The 26,575-nt window shown below is 33.3% G+C and overlaps 1 protein-coding gene across 1 annotated transcript in view; it reads right to left on the minus strand.

Moving 5' to 3' along the window:
- LOC119631257 (division abnormally delayed protein) overlaps positions 1 to 26,575 on the minus strand; it is a 116,256-nt gene that overhangs the window by 71,059 nt on the left and 18,622 nt on the right. The gene's annotated exons all lie outside the window — the stretch shown is intronic.

The raw sequence follows: 26,575 nt of genomic DNA on the forward strand, positions 1-26,575 counted from the left end.
AAAAAAAAAAAACAAAAAAAAAACCAAGAAAAAAAAAAAACAAGAAGCAAAAGAAAAGGAAAATGGAAATGGAAAGAAAAGCCAAGAGACAAGCAAGCACAAGTGCTAATAATTAAAAGATATAGTTTAAGCCGAAAACTATGTCTCTTCTTGTTTTTCAAAAAATTTAAGTGCAATCGAATTTGCAAGCGTGGAACAATAAGTAGGAAAGGCAAAGCGTACGAATGAGAAAAATTTGTAAAAAATCGAGCATAAACAAAAGGATTATCATTTATTTGTCTTGAAAGAACAATGAGAAACTCGTACTGTTAAAAAAATGACTTACATATATTAGTGCCTTGTAACGTTGTATGTGTCTCTTAATGCAAATAATTTTGAATTGAAGTGCGGCTGGACGTCGGGAGAATTGCTAGTTGATGTGGTGGACGGAGGGAAAATCTATTTGAAAGAGGAATCGGTTTAGGTTGTGTCTGAAGAGATATGTGCATGAAATTCTTGGCATTGGTGAGCGAAGAATTGGGGGAATTGGCGAAACGATATCAATAGTGTTTGTTAGGTGGGTTAGAGGGCTTGCAGGCTTGCTGGCTTGCAAGCAATTCCTTTCAAAGAGTATTTATCCAGTAGCTCGCAATCAGTTTTTCAATGGAGTATTTCCCCCTACCAGGCAGTTCATGTTTGAATCTCACAAAGTATTATAAATTCTTTCAAGATGTCATGCGACGCTTTTGTTTTTAATATGCCAGGATTTGATGCGGCTCGTGTGCCGTTTGTCACAGCTAGGATGGATGCTAATGCGGAAAAATGTAATTTCGGATCGTGGTGCAGATGCAGATGTGCCTTGATTATATGCCGACATATGATTACGTTCTTAATATCTTCGACTGAAATATTTTTAAGATTTGTAAGTTTGGGTTTTGAGTCAAGCGAAAGCACAGGTTAACGCGAAAGATAATCCGATCATATTATATTAAATGATAATTTATATCCTCACTCATACAATATTTTCAGATGTACCACCGAACTCATTCAGGCTTTCTGGATTTTGACAACTTTTTTTTATGTTTTATAGAAAAATGAAGCCCACTGCAGAGCAGGAAAAATTCATAGATGCAGGCCCACGTTGAAATCTATACGCTATGCAAATACTGGCTATTGCATAAGTGAATCCTTAACAACAAAAAATCAACGTGTATTCCCTCTCAACTTCTATTGCAGCAGAATGCTTCAAGGGGCTTTTGAAACATGTATTTTGCTACGCCCACTTGTTGTTTAAGTTCACTCGTTTTGTTTTTTGTTTTTAATTGTAACTTTTACATTTAGTCATATTACTCTCGTTACTTTCGAAGAAGAGCATTAAAGTAATATGTCTATTATTCAAAAACAAAATATAAAAAAAAAACAAATAAAAGCGAAGAAGATATCTCTTCGAAAGCCTAAATATTCAAAACAACAAAATTCCAATAATAGCGAATTTTCAGAGGCTTCACAAACACACATATATATATATATATATGTTGACAGTTTAAAAACAAAAAAAAAATAAATAAATAAAAAAAAAAAAAACAGACGTAGGCGATAATTTACGTTCGTTCATCTTTCATCTGCATGCGTTCACCCATATTTATATGCATACATACATACATGTATGTATTTGTACATATAGTAATCTGTTTGCGAGTTCATTATTCCAAATATTGCTTATATAAAATTTGAATTTTGATTTCGGTCGTCTGCCAAAGCAATAAAACATAACAAAGAAAAAGAAAACAAAAAACAAATATCAAGAAAAAAAACTTGAACCTTATTAATCGATAAGTTCAATAATCTCATAAAAAATATACTTTTTTACACCCATAAAATACCCACATAGAAGGTTTGTCAAGTGTTTGCAACGCACACTGTAATCTGCATTACATTTTTCATATAGTATTACATATACGGTATATAAACTTGATCAGCGTGAAAAATGGAATAGATGTAATCACGTCATCCGATCCATGCGCTGACTTTGAAAATTTCTTTCAAATATTTTTCGCTCATCGTCATTGGTTAATTCAGCTTAATCATTATATGTAAATAACTGGATTACGTAAGCATTCGTTTTAGTTTGCGCAAAGGCTTCTCGGCAGCGAGTTGCTGCCAAATTGTCTGACAGTATGATTTGCAGTGTGTACGATAGGGTGTACCCCGCCATGCATACTCAGTGTATGGACTTCGGTTTTATCGCGTTTCGCATGCATATTGCGTCCACATAAACAAGCTAGCGGTGGGTATTAAAAATTTCGGCCCAAGCCGAACATATAACGTATTTTTTTGTTTAAGTTTAATTTTGCCAAAGTACAATTTTTTGCTTTCTTGCTTCAATATTTCAATTAATTGATTTATTCAATGCGTGATAACAAATAAATGGCGCCTCATCGCTTCTTTTTTTTTTTTGTTACAGAAAAGGAAAAAAAATTAAAAAAGAAAGACTCGACTTGAAAAGTTAATCTTATATAGAAAGCGAATAATGGAATAAATTGAAAAGAAACTTAAAGAAAATGCGCAAATATTGAAAAGAAACAAGAATTGATTTTTCAAAAAGAGTGTATTATGTGGCTCATTTCGTTTGTCACACCTGGAAATAGTCTGCAGACATCCATTGAACATATAAGAAAAGATAGAAAATGATATTTTTAGTTGGCAGCGCCTATCCTTTTTAAAGTCTATGAAGCGTGAAATTGATTAACGAAAACGAAAACGAAAAGGGTAGAAGCTTCTTATTCTTAGTGGTGTGTTGACTAGACTAGGTTTTTTGAGACGGAGCAACTAGTCGATCCAGAAGCTTCTGAATGGCGATTCTCATTCATCTACTAAGGCCCGTACGTGGTCAAATGAAAGATGCCCTGCACGGCTAGATCTGGTCTTTTTTTCTATAAAATTCACTAATTTGATAAGTAATAGTAGGTGGTCAGCACAGTTATTCTAATGACAATCAGCTTTCGTGAATTCGTGCCAAAGATAGCCACCCAAAATCAAATGACCCTCCAGTAAGGCATCCACCTTTACTTAATGAAATCAGAAGAATTTGTTGCTAGCGATGGCCAATACTTTGAATAAAATATTTGCTATGCTATGTTTCCTAAAGTAAGCTCTTCTCCCTAAAAAAAAAAAAAAAAAAAAAACCAGTGGTTTATATTAGTATCTAAATTATTTGCAGGAGTAGTAAACAAGATAGGAGAGTACAAATATTTTATCAAATTTATCTAAATAACGGCCAGAAACTTTTGCTGTACTATCAGTTAATAATTAAACGCTTGGAATAGTTCTGCCGGCAATAAAATAATTGTAACAATAACAATATAGTAAACACCTGCTCGACGTGCGCTATTAGCCGTAGCGTAACTTTGTGGAGAAGTCAAATATGAAACAAGTAAGAAAATTATATTCGATTGGGACCGAGTTTTTTATGAAACCATCATCTTTATGCTAAGAAACACGGAGAAGATACATTTTCATACTCTATAATGAATCCATGGACGGACGTATGGATGGACTGATTTTCTTCATTTTCTTTTTCAAACATATATGGAAATTTTTATCATGTCTCTATTGTAGTTAAGAATACTTAACAAAAAATCGAGAAAGCAGTGGTGTTCTCTGTTCACGCCCTTTTAACAATATGCCCCGTGTAATTTAGCAAACTGATCAAGAATGTATACACTTTATGGGCTCTCTGAAGTTTCTCGCCGACTGTTGCAAACGTGTTGTTCAAATGAATATATTTCCGCTCTTCGGTAATATATTACATACCTCGTCTGAAAAGTTTTTGATCTAAACATGACAATGGCTAGACGACGAGGTCTAGAAAAAGTGTACATTTGAAGTGTACGTTGATAAATTTTTGCCAAAATTTTAGCCATCTTGGACTTTGTTGTATGGCAATTGTGTGAGTAAAAATGGAAAAAAAACCGAGCATAAAGTAAGCGCGGAGGATACGGTAAAACTCTCGCTAGTTGAATTGAAATGTGAACATACCGGCATGGTTGAAGATGAACATTCGGGACGGCCCAAAACTGTGACCACTGACGAACATCGGGTGATCTAATTCACAAAGCCGCGCAAGGTGTCGAATTAAGCTTAAAATGTCTCTTAGATAGCATACACATGAAATACGTGAGTATACTCTTATTAGAGCATAGAGGAGGGACTACGAACATATTCTATGAAGTTGTTTGTCGCACCATATAGACGAGTGCAGTACAAAAATTTCCCCGAGTTGAAGTTTGAGTTGCCGTGCCAAACGTCAGCAACATTCTCCGTATCAAACTTGCTCTGACTGTTATCTGTTTGCAGATTTCAATACGATGCATGCCTCAGGGCAATGCGTTTTGATTAAATAATTCGATCATTATTTTATCTGAAATGAATTTTTGGTGTTATAAAAAAACTTTGGTAATATATTGGAGAATGTTTTGCACTGATTGTATTATTCTTGCAGGAGATCACATTGATGGATAAAATCGACTTTTACTTAGGGCGCAAACTTCACAGCGATTCTCGTACAAAGCATCATACCCTATTTTTTTTTTTTTTTATTTTCATTTCTATAAATCGGAAGAATATAACTATGTTTCGCAATTACAGAAAACGTGCTCGTGTCAAGCGTCAAATTAAAAAATGCTCTAAGAAGTTGGGTTAGAGAGGATATCATTAGGACCTTAGTCAACATGAGAATCGCAAAATCTACAAGCTTTTCGAGACCTCATCCTCATAGAATACGATGTTGGAAAAGCTATTGTAAGCTTTAATACTATATGTGTAGAGTGATTTGGGTTATTAGAAGAAGACGTTTGTTAAAAATTATTGCAAACATATTAGGTGTAATACGCCGATTAGGCAAGATAAAGATATATCATATAGATATAGCATATTTTTGCAAGGAATCGAGAAATTTATAGAAGTATTTCGGAATCCTCTTAAAGTTTTTTTCTTTGGATTTTCTAAAGTCAGTTTGGACAATATTGTTTAAGATTAAAGGTTTGTGTTTACCACCTATGTACGTTGCACGGGCTATATCGGAACCATCCCTTTTAACTTGTCTAAAGAGTCTATGGCTCTTTATTATGGATTGGCGAGAAAATGTGAAGAAAAATGTAAGTTTTAAGTGCAGTGACATTTTCCAAAATTAACGATTGTATAAAGCCCCGATTAATAAGTAGGGCATAAGCAACAAACTTCGAAAGGTTGAATAATATTTACGCGCACTTCAAGTTATTTGCGATACGATTATTATAGGTGCAGTCGTTTTTCGCAAACATTTGCAAAATCCGTGGGGAACTTCAGAGATGCAATAAAATATATTTGTTCTTCATAAGCGTCAAATTCGAAATCATAGTAAGCATGTCCCTCTATCCGCAATGTCTCTGGTAGACCGTTAGGTACAATGAAGATATTGGTTTCAAATCTAGCAAATTTGAAGTCCTCGCAAGCAAACTCAGTAGCTGGAAAGCATCTCTGCTTCCAAAAGCAAAAATGAAAGAAATCGGCCATGTCCTCGCCCGCTACATTATAAAGAATCTATAAGTAAAATTTGTTAGGTGTGTGTGTGTGTGTGTGTTTTTTTTTCTTTTGTTTATAAGAAAAAGATAGTAAATGAGAAGGTTGGATTATAGTCGAATAAAAAGCTCTTGTTTATTTTTACTCTCACTTTAAATAAAATGAATTAAAGTGTAATCGTTTCAAATAAAAAATTACACGGTTATCAAGTCCCCTTGCTATTCTTCTTCTAATGAGCATTTGATGTGTTTGTACTATATATAGCCTAATAAACTTTAAATAATTCGTGTTTTTGTAATAGATTTTCCCTTATATACCGTAGTCTTTATTAATGGATTGTTTTGCCAAATAGTTGATGTCTTATATGACAGCACATGCACCAAATATGTATGTGAAAGCACAACTTCATTGAAAAAATTTACCATAAAAGGAAACTATTTAAAATAATGTTTATGTTCCTTTCCTCTTCAATACTTTTTATGCGAATATGTTGCCCAACTACGTTTTGCTTGTACCACAATCCCTTAAATACATGAGAACAGTAACTTGAATAGGTTTCTAGATGCTTAAAAATTGTTCAAATAGAGCAATAATAATAAAAACAAACCTAATTGCTTTCAAAATATAAATCGAATAGACTCTCCGTTTAAAATTGTAAAGGCAAGCTATATACATAAATATGCAAGCAAAGTAAATTTGAAGGGAGGTGAGGAAATTTTTATGCTTCTAAATGATATCATAAGGCAGAGGGTGAAAGTATTTTAATTTCAGCATTGAGTGTGTAATGCGATTAAGTCTCTCTCGCTATACAGACGTAGACCTATAAATAGCAAGAATTTCAATTAAAACTCTTATTGAAAACATTGAACTAATATGCAGATCCATTTGGGACCAATAATTTTTGAATTAAAAAAAAAAAAAAAACGTAGTAGAAAATTCATTTCATGGACAGCTGGCAAATTCTCAGTTCAGTTTCAGTTGTAGGAATCGAGAATTCGCGAAATAAAATATGACCTAAGATGAGACCTTAGGAATTTAGGGTGCGGTTTGATTTGCAGAAAGCCATTGAAATGTGGAATTCACTTGCCATCCTCGACAGCTGACAGATATTCTTGTGTCTTTCGATGGTTGTCTACGTGAAACCAAAGCTTTTTGATAATTCTTCTCTCTTAATTTTCGGGTTAGGTTCTGCTAGAGGCTTTAGGGGAGACTCGTTATCAGATTCAACTGGTCGTCTATTTCGAAACCTTCTGAGCCAACGTTAACACTTCTTGACCATCATCAATACATTTCCAAAAACATTGTGTATTATTGTTGTTGTCATCATTACGACTGAAATTGCAATTGAAACGAATGCAATAAAGACTATGATCGTCGAGACAGTGTTGCCAAAGGAAAAGAAAAAATACTTTTTCGAATATTTTCTGCAGAGACTACTTTACTGAAGACTGTAAATGAATGTGTGTTTCCTTTTTGACGAGCGTTACAAAACCCAGCGCAAAATTAATTCTTTGCAAATCACTGATTAGTTGTGGGTGCCCCTAATATATAATTCAAGGATTTTTTTCTTATTATATAGGAATTTTTTTGTATATTATTTTATCACTTAATGGAAAGTTTACACAACGATAACGATCCAAAGATTGTAAATTTCGTTTTCGTAATAAAGTACTCAAGTTCCGAAGGTGGCAACATAAATTTCCGAATTCAATTAGAATAAAAGGATTAAGTGTTACATAGATATCTAATTCATATTCGATTCTATCATTTTCTTTTCTCTTTTTTTTCAATCAACGGCTGTTAGGCAAAAATCCGGGATCTGAAACAGTCAATCGACGAAGAGAAAGAGTATTAAAAAGAATTTTAATGTTGTCAGTGCATTTATAATGCATTCAGAAAAAGTTATTTGATAACAAAAGTGATTGCTTTGTCAATGTTACGTATATTCTCAAATCTCAAACAATATTCTACCCCGAAGCGCTATTGAGGCATTAAGGCGACGAAACACGAAACATTGAATGAGTAATAAAGAAAAAAAAAAAATAAAATAAAAAAAGAAAGAGTTGCCGTTAACTCTTATTATGACAGTCCTGTTTTTTTTTTCGTACACAGAATTTTTTGTTATATATGTACGCGCAAAACTGGATAAAAGAAGACATTTTATTACCTTGCTCTTGTTTACTTCAACATGAATTGCGTTGTGTTATATTTTTATAGTTAATTAGAGAACTGTCAGGATTAATGTTTTAGTTAAAATTTTTTTCCTCCACTGCGATAAGTACAGGAATTGTATGAATATAACGTATTTTTTTATATTATGTCAGTAAATCCAGTTTTGCTCGCCACTGTATGTCCATAAAATTACTCACACACAACATTTGTTATATGAATTTGTTTATTGCGATTATTGAAAGATTTTTTTAACGTATTTTACTTTACACTATATTTCGAAATTTAAGTAAATTATTTGTTGCACCCTACGCTACTTGTTGTGCAGAGTGTGCTCACTTTGTGCATGACGTATGTAACACCCAGAAGGACTTACGACATAGATTTGTTTTTTAGTGTACTCTTCGATTCACGATCATTTTTCAATCTAAGTTTGTCTGTCTGTCTGATGTCTGTTCATGGATTTTTTATGTTTAACAGATCGCAATTTTGGAGATATTTAAATGAAATTTGGTACATTAACGTGCTTTTAACCCAAGGTCGAATGATGTTAAAACTGATGCGGACCAGCTCACTTTTTCGACCACTTCCCATATAATGGCCCATTTTAAAAAGTCGTTACATTGAGAAAAACTGAAATTTTCTGGAGCAATTTTTTGAAGCGGGTCCTACCTAATCATTCCGATGAAAATTGAGTCTTTATATGACCAGAAGCAAGAATTTACATTATTTCGTGATGAAAATTAGTTAATGATAGTAAACTGGCAGAGAAATAAACGCTACCAAATTTTGACCACGTACACCTATTTCTTGGGTATCATGGTATATGAGGACTCTCAGGAAATGTCAATGCCATTTATGCCAAAAAGGTCTAATTGTTAATGTTTTATGATGAAAATTTGTTCATGATATAAAAATTCCGTTCTGACCAAATTCAATTTTCTTACTTGTTCAATTTCTAAAAGGTCTAATAAGGGGACGACGAAACTTCTATTTTCCCTTCGATATCCCAACTATGTTTACCAAATTTTGTTTGAAAAAAAATCTGTTACTATACGAAAATTGGAGCAAAAGCTATTAATTAATTGTATCAGTAAAGTACTGCCCACCTTTTACTACATATTAAGATGGATGTGTTGGTTTTCTGAAGAACGCATTTCGGTTAATTTAATATTATTCTCTTATTGTTCTAAGTGGTCTCCCTGGAAATAAAGGCACATCGGCTTCCCAAACAAAAGTTTTTGCTGTCATATTATTTTGTAGAAATCTAAGTAGATAGATAAATAAATCCAATAAGGCAATGATGTGAAAATAAAGTCGACGGTTATCCTGTTATTCCCCGATTGGTACGATGGGTTTTTATTATATATGATATCATTATCTTTGTGAAATGCGTCAAAGCTTGAATGTATTTTTGTTTAACAGCCGTAAGCTATTCCTCTTGTTGGTTGCAGTACATACAAGCACACTTTACCCTATCCCCTAAAAGCGTTCCCTATACGTGATATTTTGTATCATAAATTTGTACTTTTAGTTAGTTGATTAATGCTTGCTTTTGAAGGAACTGTTGACCATCTACGAAATTTTCACTTAGTTTTTCTCTTCTTATCTATTTTTCATTAGCAGCAAAACGCTTCTCCGAAGAACAGATTCACGTTGGGCCTGGCGAGATGTGATAAGTGAACGGACAGTACACCTTACAGGTTAGAAGGAATTTCTAGTCATTGTAGATCGAATGCTAAAGTTTATCTCTCGAATTTTTATAGTTGATGTGTTGAGGTGATAGGAATTGCTCATTGTCATGGACGTTCATTTATCTTTATCGATCAAAGTTGGAATTTTCACTTGTATCTTTTAGTGTTCACTTATATGAGTAATTTTTTTAACCTCTTCTTACTTTAGCAGTATAATAGATGAGTGGTACATAAAAAAATCATAAGTGACTTGCAACAAAAAGTATAAAAAGAAGAGAGAAAAAACAAATAACAAGCAATAACAACCACAACAATAATAATAACAACAACAACAACAACAACAACAAAAATTATTTATTAAACAGGTTTCGCTGTATTTAGTTGACATTACTACGATTTTCACTTTCTTTAACTTTTATTCACTTACTCTACTCGAAACATACTTTACCGAATATGGTATTAGTTGCCTATATATTGTATAAATGTCATTGAATAGTAGTTTAGTGTATAATAAAGTGGAATAAACGTACACGCAACGAAAAAGAAAAAACAAAAGACATAAATACATAAAAGATGATAATGTCTGCAGTCAGCCATTAGTCAGTCTTCAGTTATTTTTATACATATATATTATACATATATTTTATACATATACATATATATCTATGTATATATATTTATATGTACATATGTATATATATATACGTGTACTATAGAAGAAATGTCTATATTAAGTAAAAATCATTAACCAATTGTAATGTGGTTTGTCTGAGAAAAGTTACTCTTTTCTACTACTGCATCTGAAAATCATTGCATTCTGTACACAATTGAGACAATCTTTTTCCTTTTCCCTCCCCCTCAACATTGTTGTTCATTTCATTATACCATACGTTGTCGTTGCATTTTATGTAAAAAAAAAGAGAAGAAAAGAAAAATAAAAAATATAGAAAAATAATATGAAAAGAAATGAAAGAGTGAACGGAAACAAATTCTGCAGAATAGAATTAGAACATTTATTGTCATTATTATCATTAGTGTCTCGTTTGCCATTGCTCTGCTGAATATATAGTGAACGGTATACTATGACAAGAATATGCGGCAAATTCCTTACAACAAGAAAAAAAAAAAAAAAAAAAAAACATAAAAAGAGAAGTAAAGAAATGAAAGAGAAATACTGAAAACGTATATTGCAACCTCCAGTGAGTTCAGAGTCTGCATTTGAAACTATATTGTGCCGTCAGTGGGTCTGGTTGACGTAAATAAACTGTGCATAACTTTATATATGTATAACGATAGTACAAGTATTTTATTTTTAATATTTTCGCGTTATCCAAAGTATAAAACTTTCCATTTTACATAAAAATGACAAAACGATTTTGGACAGCTTTGGTGCTGTCTTCTAATACACTACATGGCTATTACCACTTTTCCTTTCTATCTTTTCAAAAAGTTTCTATATGTAAATCGAGCGCTGCCTATGCCTTCGAGAATGAAGTTTAACATGCTTTCGCGTTAGATGGCGTCGCAGTCGATCTTAGAGCAATTTTAGTCCCAATTTTCTTTTACTTTAAGTTTCTTCTTGCCATAGGGCACTTTCTCAGTACGTTGTTTCCGCCTTTGGTCCAGAAAAGATGTCAAATTTTTCCAAACGCTATCACTGTCCAGCACACGAACGGAATTGAAATTAATCCGAGTTTAGAATGCTTATCGATAGAGAAGCATGGTCCCACTGCAAAACTCTTTATATATTGATATCGTTGATGATTAGAATAAAGATTTAAAAATTTTCACTCATTTTTTTTAAAGATTTTTTAAAGAAGGGATCACCCAAATTTCAAACTCGATTCTATGATACTACGGAACTGAGGATGAAAATATAGTCACATAGCTATACAGACATATATTAGCTTCAAGGTAACTTAGGATGTTTCAAGAATGTACACACTAAGGAACACTTAACGATGACTTACAATTTCATTTCTTTCCTTATTTAGCCAGTCAGTCAGGTGTGCTCGCTATAGATGCCGTGATTGGAAAAGCTTATATGGAAGAGGGAATAACGATTCGTGTATGTTTAACTTGAATGTGGGAAAATGCGGAACTTCGGGAAAGACAACGGGATATTGATTATCTTAAAATAGTTGTGGTAGTATACGCGGTAGTACAGCTCCATGAAGAACGGATGAGAACACCGAGAATATCTAATAGTCTTGTAAAAGTTCTTAACTACTACAAGCTAAACAATAAAATCTGAATGTCTTCTTATTATAAGAGGGGGAAAAATTAATTTTTAAGCACTTCTTAATGACTTTATTAATTGCGAAATTGCGTTGATGTGGAAAAGACCCACATTATCACATCGTAAAGACGCCACAAATGGTAAAGACTGGAATAAAGGCAATACGCACATCACCCTGATGGAACGTATGCTAAATAAATGGAAAAATGTAAAATTATAGACACAAACTCTGTTTACCATCGAAGTGAATTCATATACCGACAATTTGCTTGAGATTAGGTAAAATTTGAAAAGTCTCTATATATCGTTACTAAGACATAATCACTTCTAAGTATATCACTGTGTAACGACGACCCGGGCGAATATAACACATGGCAAACGAAAAAAAAATTCATGAAACTAAATATTCATTAATCATTTATTGGACGATTGCGCGTGGACATGTTCTTTGACCTCCAGTCTTTTTCTTGCATGAATTTTTTTCAACGCGTGTGGGAGTAAGTCGCATCCTTGAGTTCATTATAATCTTTTTTTTTTCTGTTTTTCAAAAACCTTAAATCGCTTTCTCCAAGTTGGTCTTTAATCGAAGATTTGAAACCGTTCGTTGACTTAGTTAACGAAACAAACTTGGGCCGCATTTTCACGTTCGTCATTGAAGAATTTGACGCTTCAAATGTGCAACAACTAAGATTTTGAGTGGACTTAACATTGAATGCGTCCATTTAATCATCGATCGAAAACTTATCAAGCAGGCAAACAAGCTTCAGTCGACTAAAACAATTAATCTGAATCGATTATTATAATAAACAAGGAAAAAGAATAGAGTGGTCCAAGTCCCACCATTACACAACTCTGCTTAATACAGTTTTACAGTTTTACAGTTTTACAGTCTTAAAATAAGTTATGTAATATGGGACGTGGTCGAAGAAGTGATCCAACGTGGACTATTTTCAATATTGTTTATCCTTGGACCAAAATATATTAATCTACCAAATTTTATTAAAATATCTCGAAAATTGCGGTCTGTAGATTGAATACAAGATAGTAAGGCAGACAGACGGATAGAGAAGCTTAACTTGATTCAGAAAGTGATTGGGTCGGTTGGTTGAGTGGGTAATGAAAATTGAATAATGAAAGGTGTCGCCTACCTTAAGCTCTTCTTTCTTGTACCACAAGGGGTGTATGATATAAAATATATACACCCTGCAATGTGTACGTTATATAAAAAGCCAATCTGAAATCTAGTGCCTATATTTCTTGTGGCCAGATAAAAGACCAAAGTAAATGGATTCATGTGGTCATCTGATTGGACATTGGAGTTGTGGGCATTATATGTATTCCTATTGTCTATTGGTGCGCAGTATGCATAGTGTAACGTAACATATTCAAATTCGATATCCGGAATATGTTTACTTTACAACGTCTTCGCTTCATATGTTCATACATTACAAACATCCGGCAATTCAAAGATATAAACAAGTGAGAAATTATGGTTTGAAAGGTGAAATGATCAGAAATAAGCCAGTATGGGTGTAAGTAATGCTAGTTGGGTTTTTGTTCGCTTGTTGTATCAGCCTGTTTTCGGATGACCGTGAATGACTGGGTATACACTAGAAGAAATGCAGCAATGCAAGCAGAGAGTCGAAGCCGTTGTACTTCGGAAATTTGTCTCATAAAACATATTTTTTCTTTTTTTTTTTACCGAGTGAATAAGAAAACACTTAAGAAAATAGCTGGAGTGTAAAAAAAAACCTATTGCTCCAAGCATCCATCCTCTTCACCTATGGCCTTGAGTAATGAGAGTTGGTTCATCATATTTACCATGCGTTGATACCTTGAAAAGCGACATTTAAAGATTGCAAAGATGAAATCTGCTAGAAAACATTGAGTAAAGGACAGCGATCTTAAGGCAATCTTCTTACAAGAGCGAATTTATTCTTCAACTGAAAATCAGTCTCGAAATAGTCTCATGGGAGGTCAGAACTTGATAGAGTCTTATGCTTTCTTGACTCAATAAATATAATTTACGGGATGCATGGATATTTAAAGAGTTTTTATTATAACATGAGACCTGTCCAGGTTTCTTAATATTTGAAATAAATCAAGAATGCTACTTATCGGCTGCCAATTGAATTTCCTTAGCTGATGTAGAACCTTACGCTTTCGCTACTCGTTTTACTCATTCACCTAGATCCTTTATTGTGTGTGTGGCAGCACCGGCAATATCCAAACAGTGCACTGTTTGATAAACGTTATCTAATTTTAAAGGACGGAGGAGGATTAGAAATTTCTTCGAATAATTTTAGCTATTTTGGAGCTGAAAGCATAATCACATGTAGCTTATAATTTGACCTCTTCTCAAAACTGAAACAATTTGCTCGCCGACGGACGAGAGAAGTGAGCAAAATGGTAAAAGCATATTTAAAGGCATACCTCGAGGCTTATGAAAAACGAGGCTTAGTAAGCCATCACGGCAGTAGAAGGGAGCCTACAAACTTAAATGATTAATTCTCATTTGTTGTTTAAGTGCGTTTATCAATTCGCTATATTTGCATTACTTCTACTAATAAAAGGAATAATTGTATTGGGTACCAGGTAACAAAGAATTCATTCTAAGCCTATTTTTACTTTATTTTTAATCAGTTGTTATGTCATTGTTTCTAAGCTTGATATTTTTCATTGTTTTTTTTTTCCTTTTTTTTTTTTAATACATATATGCAAAACACGCGCGAGGTCCTCGAATGCATTTTTTTTACGCTTTTTTTTTTTTTCTTTTTAATATTTAGAATGTATTTAACCCTTAAAAAAAAAAAAAAAGGAAAGGAAATCTGAGAAATTGCAATGCATGTCGATTTTTAATTATAACATGCACGTGTGCCTCTTTTCACCACACCCCACAAAAAGAATAATAATAATAAAGCTATTTAAGGATGTTGCCATACAACAGAAACAATATAAATATCTCCGCCCTTAATGGCATGCAGTATAACGCCTGCATACTTATATGTAACAAGTTTGTGTATAAGATATACAAATGTTAACATTTCTTCATTTACATAATGTCAGCTTGATGGCAATACACGCATGCAAAAGTTGAACGAGTGAGTGCGTGCGCGTAAATGTGTGTAGTATACGTTCAAACATCCTATTTTCAATTTTCATTGTGAACCATCATCACAAAAGTCTGCGAGTGATGAGTTTATAGCACACACAATTCATGTACACATGTTATGTATGTACACGTGCGTATGTATCCATAAACATTTAACGACTGTATTTTCGTAAACATTTCTTGTTGTATACAGAAACACAAAACCCAAAAAAAGCGACCGAAAAGAAATAACACAAGAAAGAAATTATCTTTAGCTTAAACCGAATCTTTTCTAATTCTCAAATTGCATTCATTTATATACATATTGCTTTTAAGCAAATAATTTTTTTCTTTAAATAAGATACAAAAAAATAAAACTATAAAAATTGAAAAAATAAATAATAAATATATAAATTTTGGCGTACATGCCATGTAAGCGTAAATACGTAACTGCTTCATATGACACTCACATTGACCACACACAGATAAGATAGGCTTAGTGCACATGGCAGCATGCATAAAACGTTCTACAAGCTAACTCTTTCATTTTATTACTCGTGAACACACCTAACGAGCGATATGGGTTTCAAAGATCAGAACAAGATACCCGCATGAGTAGTCGGGTAGACCTTATAACTATCGCGAATACCATGACATCAAGGAACTTTAGGGCGAGAGAGCATACTTGATCGTGGCTACAGTGAACGATCAATCGGCAATGGAAAAGCATAGTATTTATCGATAGGGCGCGCACCCACTCTCTGTTTCTTTGCCCATCTTCACCTCTTTCTAACCCTCAACCATATTATACGTATAGTAGACATTCTCTGAGCAATTGGTTGGGTTAAGAAAAGTGTGATTTCCATAAATGTATAACTGGACCAGACAAAGGCTTTTCATCCCCACTCCTGTTGGTGGACAGAGAGATTTATTTTCTAAGAACCACGATGGGTACGTCTCGGATTTAAAATGCGTTGACAAACATAATACACTTCACCTACTATAGCTATGGCATTTGGATGATCTAAAGAGTGTCCCACGAACGCAGACCTTAGTAATGTGGAAAAAGGGTGGATATCTAGATAGAGAGATATCAAGTTTAATATGTATATATATATATTTTTTTTTTTTTGGATTTCTCAACTTAAACAAAAACAAAATAAGAGCTAGAAAGTGTTTTGTGCTTGTATAGATATTTACTTGCCTGGGACTGTATATTTAGCAAAGTAAATAATTATTTACATTTATTCGATTTTTTATATATGTATTTTTGTTTTGTGAAGATTTATTTAAACAATTCGAGTAAGAAAAAGAAAATTCGAGAATGTTTGTTGATTTTATGAGAGGCATCATGATTTGGGAAAAATTCGTAATATGAACCTGAACTTAACTGCGATCGATTGAGGGAGTAACGCTACGCTGACTTGAGTTATGTCAACATTCAAAATGTTCTTCGAAACGATCAAGATCTTAAATATTTTGCATTGCGCTACTTAGCGCATATTTATTGAAACGCAATAAAAATTTACTATTTTCTCTTTCTTCCTTGTACTGAATTGCTCTTAGTTTGCTATAAAAATTGTAAAAATGAAAGAACAACTGTACGGCATATATTAGAACAATGCTTTGGACAATGCCATTGCCTATTGTAGAGTAAGTATTTGCTTGTTCAATAGCAAAACAGAAAGAAAAAGAAAATATATTAGCTTGGGGAAAAAGAAATCCATTATTTTTAAATGAACTTCAGGACTTTATTTAACATGCTTCCGATTTGGGTCAAATATGCACCGCTTTGTTGTATGATTTGTTGCCATTTTAAAGGTAACTTCAAAATGCCTCTCTCATAGAAGTCCTGGTCTCTATTTGCAAAAAACTCTAGTAGTCGATTTTCACAATCCTCCCTAGATTCCAATTTTTTATCATTAAAGAAATTTTGCAATGCAAGAAAAAGATGATAATCGCTTGGTGCCAAGTCCGGACTGTATGGCGGATGCATTAAAACTTCCCAACCAAGCTCCCGAAGTTTCTGGCGAGTCACTGTAGATGTGTGTGGCCTAGCGTTGTCCTGGTGGAACACGACACCTCTCCTGTTGGCCAATTCTGGCCGTTTCTGGCCAATCGCTATCTTCAAACGGTCCAGTTGTTGACAGTAGAGATCAGAATTTAGCGTTTGGCCATATGGAAGCAACTCATAATAAATAATCCCCTTCCAGTCCCACCAAATGCATAGCAAAACCTTCCTGGCCGTTTGAGGTGCTTCACCGCTCTTTGACCACGATCGTTTTCGCACAGGGTTATCGTATGTGATCCATTTCTCATCTCCAGCCACCATCCGTTTAAGAAATGGGTCTATCTCATTCCGTTTGCTCAAGGCTTCGCAGATGGAAATTCGATCCATCATGTTTTTTTCTGTTAATTGGTGTGGCACCCAAACATTGAGCTTCTATTTGAATCCTGGTTTGTGTAAATGGTTTAAAACTGTTTTATCGTCGGTTTTTAGCTCCTGGGCGATGTTACGACTGCTAACATGCCGGTCAACTTCGATCATTTCTCCGATTTTATCGACATCTTCGACGATCGGCCTACCTGTGCGAGGTGCATCTTTAACATCAAAAATTCCTGAACGGAATCTACGAAACCAAAATTGCACATAATTGGCTGTTACAGTATCGGAACCATAAACACCATTCATAATTTTAGCCGCCTGGCTTGCATTTTCGCCTTTGTCAAAGAAAAACTGTAAAATGTACCGAACTTTCTCTTTGTTCACTTCCATTTTTAACACGCTGTAACTGAGAACTGAATGCACCAAACAAAAAACAGCAAAAGAATTTTTCTTACTGCGAAATGTCACCTTTCCAATGAGCATAAATCTGAACTTGTTTGATCGATACTTTACGAGAAATCTATCAGTGCAGCCATCTACCGAAAAAATAATGGATTTCTTTTTCCCCAAACTAATGTTTAATATTGATTTGATTTCAATTGTTTTCCAGTGCAAATGTATTAATATCTATGCATTTCAGGAGGAAAAAATATTTTCATCCGTCTAGTGAGTTGTCAGAGGATCGTTGCTCTAACCGGGGCAGGTAGGGCGCATGACATAAAATGTTACGGTTACAAGTATTTTTTCCTCCTAGCTTCATGCCCATCATTAAGGCTGCTTTCAATATAGTTTGCCGATTTTAATTGAAGTAATCTAATCTGAAAAGAGGAGATAATATTCGATGAACAACAATGAGCGACACATACAGCCATGGTCAAAAATATATTACACATTTTATCATGAAAAATACATTTCCCGTTAAAATGTAATGTAAAATGTAAAACGGGAAAATTGCTTGGATAAGAACAACCCCAAGGAGCTGAAAATTCTTTGATCGCAGAGATATGATGGAAAGCAAAAATTTAAAAAGAGTTTGCGATGGCTTCGTTGCATTCGAGGAAAAAGAAAAATTATTGTTTGTTTGCCTTAAAAACGCATTATTAGTGGCTCTTGGAAAATAGTTTCGACTGCGAGGAAGTTCTTGATTATGTATTTATTTATTCCGATAAACAGTAAAGAGCTTGATCTTATTAAAAAAAAAAAAAAAAAAAATACCGGAAAAGAAAACTTTATATTAAGCGAGAGAAGACACAAGCCACAATTTATACTGAGTGGGACACGGGCTTTCATACACAATGCCTTGTAAGGCACGATATGTTAAAAAATTCATTATATTTTTCTTTCGTTCTTCACGCAAAGAATTTTGCATTATTTTTATGTCCGAAGAATTCCTTTGGTATTCTTTTATTTTGTTTTTGCTTTAATAGCTTAAATTATATATATATATACATATATATTTTTTAACTTTTAAGACACTGAAAAATATTTTTTCCCATTGCTTTCAATAAGTCTCTTGTTTATTTTTATGGTTATGCGGAGATGTGTGTTATTCATTTGTTCCTGGCTGTGTTCATAACAGTATGAATTTGGAGAGCATACTTATGGGTGGGTTACGGCCACAATTAAGTTGCACTTTTAAAGTTTTCAATTGCATTTCTCGTTCCCTTCCCAATTGCATCAATTTTTGCGGCCTTAAGACTTTTAACGAAAAATGAACAGAGAAAGACTAATCGCTAGATAGATAAGTAGCCGCAGTTAAATGAACTTACAAGCTTAAGTCCGAAGTAGGGAAAAATTGCAAATTTAATCATTGAAATGTTAAGAAGAAGAGGAAAGAAACTAACGGATACGCTACTATTTTCATTGACTTTTATTGAATCGAGCAAGACTTAACAGCAAAAGTTTCAATTGACGTTTATCAGCTCTTTTAGGGAACTTTATACGCTTTTGTTTAATATTGACTGAGAAACATATTATATATATATATATATATATATATAATATATATATATGTGATTGCATTTAAATCTAAAATTTTTATAGAAAAGAAAAAAAAAATGTGATTTTTCTTTTAAATAAATCTTATTGCCTTGTATTAGTCTCCTTAGCTCGTGTATTTTAGTGAATAGTGCGACTATACCACTCCTAAGTAAATGTTTCGTGCGGGTTTTTCTTTTTCTTTTTTGATTTTTTTTTTTTTTCTTTTTTTCTTTTTATAATAAATATTTGTTAAGTACACAAAACTCAATTTCCAACATTAACTGCTGTAAGGCATAAGAGAGCCACTATAAGACGCTTAAAAACATTTTGCCTTTTCGTTCCACCCTTGTAAAGCTCGCTTTTCTTTTTCCTTGCACTTTTCATTCACATCGTGTTGTTTGTATGTGTTCAACGTTCAACATTTAGACAATTTTTGGTTAGTCGTTAAAGAATAAGAAAACGAAGAAGAAGCAGAGTAAGGGAGAATTTTAGTTTCTTTTTCTGAGTTTAAGTAAAATCACTAAAAATTTCGAACAATCTTTTATTATTTCGAGAAGTGGTAATAAAATGTGGATTACATTACATACATACATACATATATATATGTATATATATATATTTATATATATAAACTATTAAATAGCGAATGATGAGCTTAGTTAGTTAACAGAGTAATTGAAGATTTTAGTTTCTTGGCTCTTTATCTTATCATAACTCATAACCAACCGTATGTAAATAAATGATGAAAAAAGCTTTTCTTCATTCACTTAACTATAATAATAATAAAGAGAGGCTAGTTAAACATCCGCTTTTTGTCTTTTCAATGGAATGTAGATATATATATATATATATATATATCGAATCGAAAGTTGAAAAAAGAAATAAATAAAACATTAAAAATGAAAATTTAATACAATATAATTTAAAAAACAGCAACAAAAACGAAAAAATATTAATGTTTTCACTAATCGTTCGTATTTGTTTTTATTGGTCATTTATTATATACGCGCACGCCTTTAGATAAAGCGGTTGATTAAAACGCCATGAAAACTGTTTTCTTTTGAAATGTCAACGATTTGCGCTTAACATCGAAGCATAATAGATGAATCATTTGAAACGTGTCGACACAGACATTGCAGCAGTAGAAGACTGCAGTCTGAATACAGACATCATCAGCTCTGTGTTGATCGAAGGGAAAAGAGAAATAACAATAAGAGTTAGCTGTGCTTTAGATATTTCGGCTCAAAATTGATTATCACGCTTATGCTACTGAATGATGCAAATCATATATGAATTATATAATATATAGATAGTTTTCTGTGATACATAAATCATATGCTTGCTGCATGAATTTTGAAGGAAATTTGGATTTCGTTAACATTTTTTTGTTCTTTTTCTTTTGTTCGAAAGTCCTTCTGTAAAAAGTTTCTTTATAAGTTATGGGATTTAAAGTTCATGTTAGTTTTATACATTTTACTACTACTTCGACTCTTCCATTTTTACTACTGTTAGGTGTGTAATTCTTAACCAGCATATGGCAAATGCCTTTTGCTGTAACAGTTTAAATAAATTAACAGCAATTAAAAGAGAAACTTTGAAAGCAAAACTAAAGTAACTTTTTTAGTTTAAAAACATTTATAGAAGAAAAACTAATATTTACCACAAAACAAAAAAAAAAAAAAAATGTATATATGTATATATATATATAATATCTTCTCCTGTGAAAAAAAAAAATCCCAGCCATAAACTACTTTGTTACCTAATTTGTTGAGTAAGAAGAGAAAACCATCTCTTGGTGTTCAAGGCATTTCAAAATACTTTTTCTTTTTTTTTTTAAACGAAATCCTAGAACACAGTCCTTGGTAAATACGCAACATTAAGTCGAATACGCATGTAGCAGCTTAAAAGGAAACGTACATGTCACTAATTACGTTAAATATGTGCGTAAAATATCTCTTGACAACATATTGAAATGAGGGATATAATGAATGCTTCAGAAAATCGTCAAACATAAAGGTCACAGGAATCTTTTTAGTAGAGACAACAAGTCTATACGATCCATCCAAAAACATCACACTAAGCCAGCAAGATATTCCGTAGTAATGTCGGGCTATCAGTTTTTCACTCAAGCTATTCACTTGTGAAATTCCATTACAACCGATATGCATGTCCCGCTCGGCAACTTTTTCAAGAGAGAGATAGAGAGAGAGAGAGAGAGAGATAGAGAGAGAGAGAGAGAGAGAGAGAGAGAGAGAGAACACTAAGCACAAATTTATTATATATTGCATTATAACAGATAGAATGATGCAATTTTCCCTGCATCTACCTTTGCGTGACCTTACAGTACAAAAAGTATTAATATTTGTTTTTCTTAATTTTTTTGCTTTTTTCCTAAAATGAAAATGAAGTCTATAGAAGATTCACTTCCAGATGGCGTATAATTTTCTTATTTTGTTAAGCGTGAGCATGAGAAGTTTTGTCTCTCTCCTCTCGTTAAAGAATTGAGATGAAACGAGCAAAAATATCTATTATATCAAATTTGTTTGTTGTATATATTAGGATCAAATTTGTTGTTTTAATGATATCGTATGGTTCAAATACGCTTGTTTATGTAATTGTGTAATTTTCGATGAATTGTCTGCATATACCGGGCAATAGCGCGGCCATAACTGCGTGTTCACGGCAACGAATCGCGAAATTACATTTCCGGGAAATTTCCCGCGCAACAATATCAAAACGGGGCGTGCCTTGTGGCCTATGGCATCGTGCTCTTGAAAACACATAACTTAAATATTCGTATTTCGTAATCATTTGACGAAAGTGATCAGAATTCACGGTTTGTGTCACACCCTCGTCCACCATCTTCAGACCAAATGTCACACCGTACGTTGACTTTTTGCGAATGTAACGGTTTTTCGCTAGTTACATGCGGATTTTTAGAAGCGACAATCTCGCGTATTGTCATATGCGCCAAGCAAAAAATGAGCCTCATCACTGAAGAAGAATGCACGAAGCATATCTATTGCACAATCAGCATTTTGCAGCAAGTGTTTACTATTTTAACACGTTCAGCAGCGGTTGTTAAACGAACCATATTGTAAAGTGGTAAACATTAAACATTAAACATACGATGCCCTGGACGACAGTTCCATTTCGCATATGTTACTGAGACAGGGTTGCCCTATCCGGGCTTGGGCGTACGTAAACCCTTTTCGCTACTAATCAACACGGCTCAGGCTGTATATAATCTTTTAAATTTCCTTACTTTGCTTTAAATTTTAAATAAATTATTTTTAATTTTTCATTGCTGAAAAATATATATGGATGTGTGAGTGCATATAGACTTTATTAGCATATGTTTTTACTGTTTATTGAGTTATTTTTTATTTGTACTACATTTTGAATAATGTAGTGATACAGGTTCAGAAAGACTGACTGACTAGCATGACAGTTATTTACTTTTTAATTGGTAACGACGAAAAAGTTCATTCATTCATTCATTCATTTATTCATTTTATTGCAAAAGTTTTGCCATCGTTGACTATAGAAAGGAATTAATATGTTTACGTTGTTGTCGTTGTTGATTTTTGTTTCCTTTTATTGATTAACATTCACAAGTTATTATTGTTGTCGCTTTTTCTTCTTGCCCACTATGACATAATTCAATTGAATTTTTATTTCAAGAATTCCTTCTCTTTGAAAAATTCCATTAAACATCAAATAGAATATTTTTTTCAAAACTGATTTTTTCATGATTGATTTCCCTTTGTTGGACATAACAAATAAACAAATAACAAACAAACTGAAGAATATTCAATATTCTCAAATTTAAGTAGGTCCACAAATATTGTACATATCTGCTTGATGGCTCTATAATTGCAGAATCGGATTTTGGTCGAACACATATACTACTCATATTTCTTAATGTTTCTAATAAATAGGATAGTCTGGCAACGAAAAAATTGGGATATGTGACAGATCGTATGTACTCGATCATAGCCCACAGTTTAAATTCGAAAGTGAATATTATCGGTTATCAGTTATCGGTTATATGTGTAGAGGAACTATGATGCCGACCCAATTAACTTTTGAAAAGATTGCTCAAGTGCTTATCAAACTATACAAACTGTTTAATGCGAGCTACGAAGCTCACGTTCTTCTGTGAGTTTTGTGGTCAATTGGTTTTTTCCCCATCGGGCTACCACAGTATTAGTTTTTCCTTTTATCTGATCTATTCTGGCCAATTTTGATAGTCCCTTGTAATACCTATGTAAGTTTTGCATTCATTCAAATGTAGTGAAAAACCGCGACACCTCATTCCTCCTGTGCCTGTGTAGATGTCTTGTGGGCTTGCATTCTGCGTCCAATGTAAAATAACTGTGACTGGAGGTGAATTTAATTATATACGCGATTGTGATTCGTTCCTTCATTCCTATGTTGCTTTGAAAAATGTTTCGTCGCGTTACATACATATGTAAAAGATGTAAATACCAACCAATTTTTCGATTCAATTTTTTGCTCAATATTACTGAAGTTATGAAGAATGAGTTTTTTGCTTCACCAATTAATTCAATCGACTGGCCAAAGCTACTTGGAAATTCGATTGAAAGCTGACAGTAGGTAGCAAACTGAATCGCAAACACTGTAGTGGTTTTTATGCACTTTTCTCCGAGATGATGAGTGTATATGGATCTGCGCAGCATGTATTTAGAAATATATAGGGCTTGCAGAAGTTCATATTCAACATATTGTAACATATTGTATATCAAGCCAGTTCCATCAGCCTAAGCTGCAACTAAGCTGCTCTTAATTGAAGGGGAATAATTGGTAATGTCCGTTTAAAAACTGCACTACATTGAAACGTTGGCTTCGGCATTCCCCTGTGGAACCAGACAAGGAAGCAAATTACTAACGCTCGAGACAATTGGTTGATTTGAATTCAAAACTTATGCGATGGTCTTTTCACAAAGTTTCATCAAAGTCTCGACATCACGTAGTTCGGAAGTTACCAGTGTACAAAATACAAAATAGTTTGGTCTCTCTCCATCCCTATATAGCTTTGTAGTCAACAAAAGAAGCATATGCGATTAGAAAACGTCCGCTCGAAAACGCAGCTTTGTGAAAGCTATTCTTCGATGGTCTGGCCGACATCCCTTCACACCAACTGTATATGTTAAAAGTATTAGCAGAAAGAGTCTGTGGGGCATTTGCGTGCGCTTAATCAGTATAAGACGTGGATACCAAATTAAAGAAAACCTACGCCCCTCCCTGTCTGCTTCTATCGCTCTATTCACAATTTATTTTTTATATTTCAATTCGATATATCTAGGAAGCATTAATTGCAAAGTTGCCTGCATTTATTCAGGTTGGCCGCATTGGAAAACGCAATTAAAATTTAATTGAGCCCGGGTGTGGGTGTACATGGCTTTCTCGCGCATGTCCGCAAAAGGAGTTCATTTCTTGATGAAGCTCTGTACAATGTACGCATATACATATTAACATGTCCTTGAGTGAAATAACCAAAATTGGTCTATACACCGCCTATTGCCTTAAAGTCCTATGCTCACTGGTGAAGTGCAATTTATTTAAAAGCATAATAGCTCGATAAATGACATAAACACCATCTCAGTATTTTTTCCCCAATCCAATATATATGCTCTTGATTCATACAAAAAAATGTTAACAATTGTTTAAAAATTTGTTCCATATATGTGGTTAAATAAGTGTTGGGCATAAATGTTTATGAGAACTAATCAAAAGGTTGGCTAAAAATTGTTCGGAGCAGACGGATAGATGTGCTCGTAATTGAGATAAATTACGCGAAATTTACGCATTTGGTTGCGGTGTACGGTACTGAAAGTTCGTCGTAAAGCGCTAAGATATTTCTTACATGATATTCCATTACATTCGAAGAATACACATAAACGCTTTATTTTCATTGAGTTTTGCGTGTTTTATTGTTTCACAATTAATTGATATTTGTTTTCTTCCTCATCGTTTTTTTTTTTTTGCCAATTCATGAAATGGTTTTTATTTGTTAACAGTTTTGTTCGCATTTTGTGTTATTAATTACTTTTTTTGTTAACACTTCCTCCGTACAATAAGAATATGTTTCGATGTAAACATGTTAAGTTAATTATATTAAATAAATAAATAAATAAATAAATTGAAAAATGCGTTTTAGTTGCCCCTTCGCGTTCCACCCATTTTTAAAGCACTTCATGCCTATTAGAAGCGGTTAACTGAAATATATTATTATAAAAAATGAATATTTTAAACATAATTTAGTAATCATTTAAGATGCATAAAAACGAAAAGAAGAAAACGCGAAAACAAGAACAAAAAACAACAAACAATTTAAAGTTTTTTTTTTTCACTTTTTACACATCAAATGAATAGACCGCCAGCCGTCAGAACGACACAGTGATAAAGTAGAAACGATGAAAAATAATACTAAGAAAACAAATCAGTCAGAACACAACCAACCTACTTACTTGCACACATATCTATATATGCGCGTACATGCGTGCATGCATAAAGGCTCGAGGGCTGTACAATGAGATGAGATGAAAACTAATACTGTCTTGCACTAATATAGAGTTAAAGCAAAAAATATTCAATTCATTCACAAGCCCCATCTGCACATTCCATGCAGAAAATCGAAGAGTTTTTTTCGTCCTTTGGCCCCCTTCTGTCCTGTAAAAAGAAGAAGCAGACAGATTAGGGCCGGTAAAGTTTGCGCGTCATGTAACAAACTATTTACCTCTATATATCTTTGTAATATATATATATGTATATATATATACGGCGTTGCTGATCAGAAACCGGTACGGATCGTAAACTATGCAACGAAAAGTTGGTAAAGAAAACTAAGAAGAGAAATACTCTACCTAACAATAACCGATCTACTCATTTCTACAATAAGAAAAAAAAAAAAAAAAAAAAACAGTCTTGGACGACATTACGAGAAATCTTAAAAACATCTCTCTCTCTCTCTCTCTGTCACATTCTTCATCTTTCTTTTTGGCTTTTTACGTTGGCTGTAGGTTGCGAGGGTGGTTGGTTACTCAAAAAAAAAAAAAAAACAAAAAAAAAATTGCCTGAGAGCAATTACAATTAAAATTTTCAATTATTTTTCATTTTTCGTGATTTTAATGCGTGTTAATAAGAAATGATATTGTGCTAACCTCCTGAGTGCAGAGTATTTTTTTTCTCTTTTAATATTTCGTAATATCCGAACAATACCCGAAGTATATCCCGGAATGATTACGATAACATTCGTTATCATTGCAGTTACGCCTACCAATTGTTTTGTAAGTTTGTGGCCGATATTCTTAGAGTCAAGGAATATTAAAAGAAGATTTTTTTACATGAAAAAGTCAAATGTGAAATATTATTAATAAATGTAGTAAGCAAAAAAAGCCAGAAAATTAAGGACAATACATGGATTTGAAACCATACCTCGGCTCGGCCTCGAA

This window comes from Glossina fuscipes, unplaced genomic scaffold (assembly GCF_014805625.2).
Source record: "Glossina fuscipes isolate IAEA_lab_2018 unplaced genomic scaffold, Yale_Gfus_2 1, whole genome shotgun sequence".
NCBI classification, from domain to species: domain Eukaryota; kingdom Metazoa; phylum Arthropoda; class Insecta; order Diptera; family Glossinidae; genus Glossina; species Glossina fuscipes.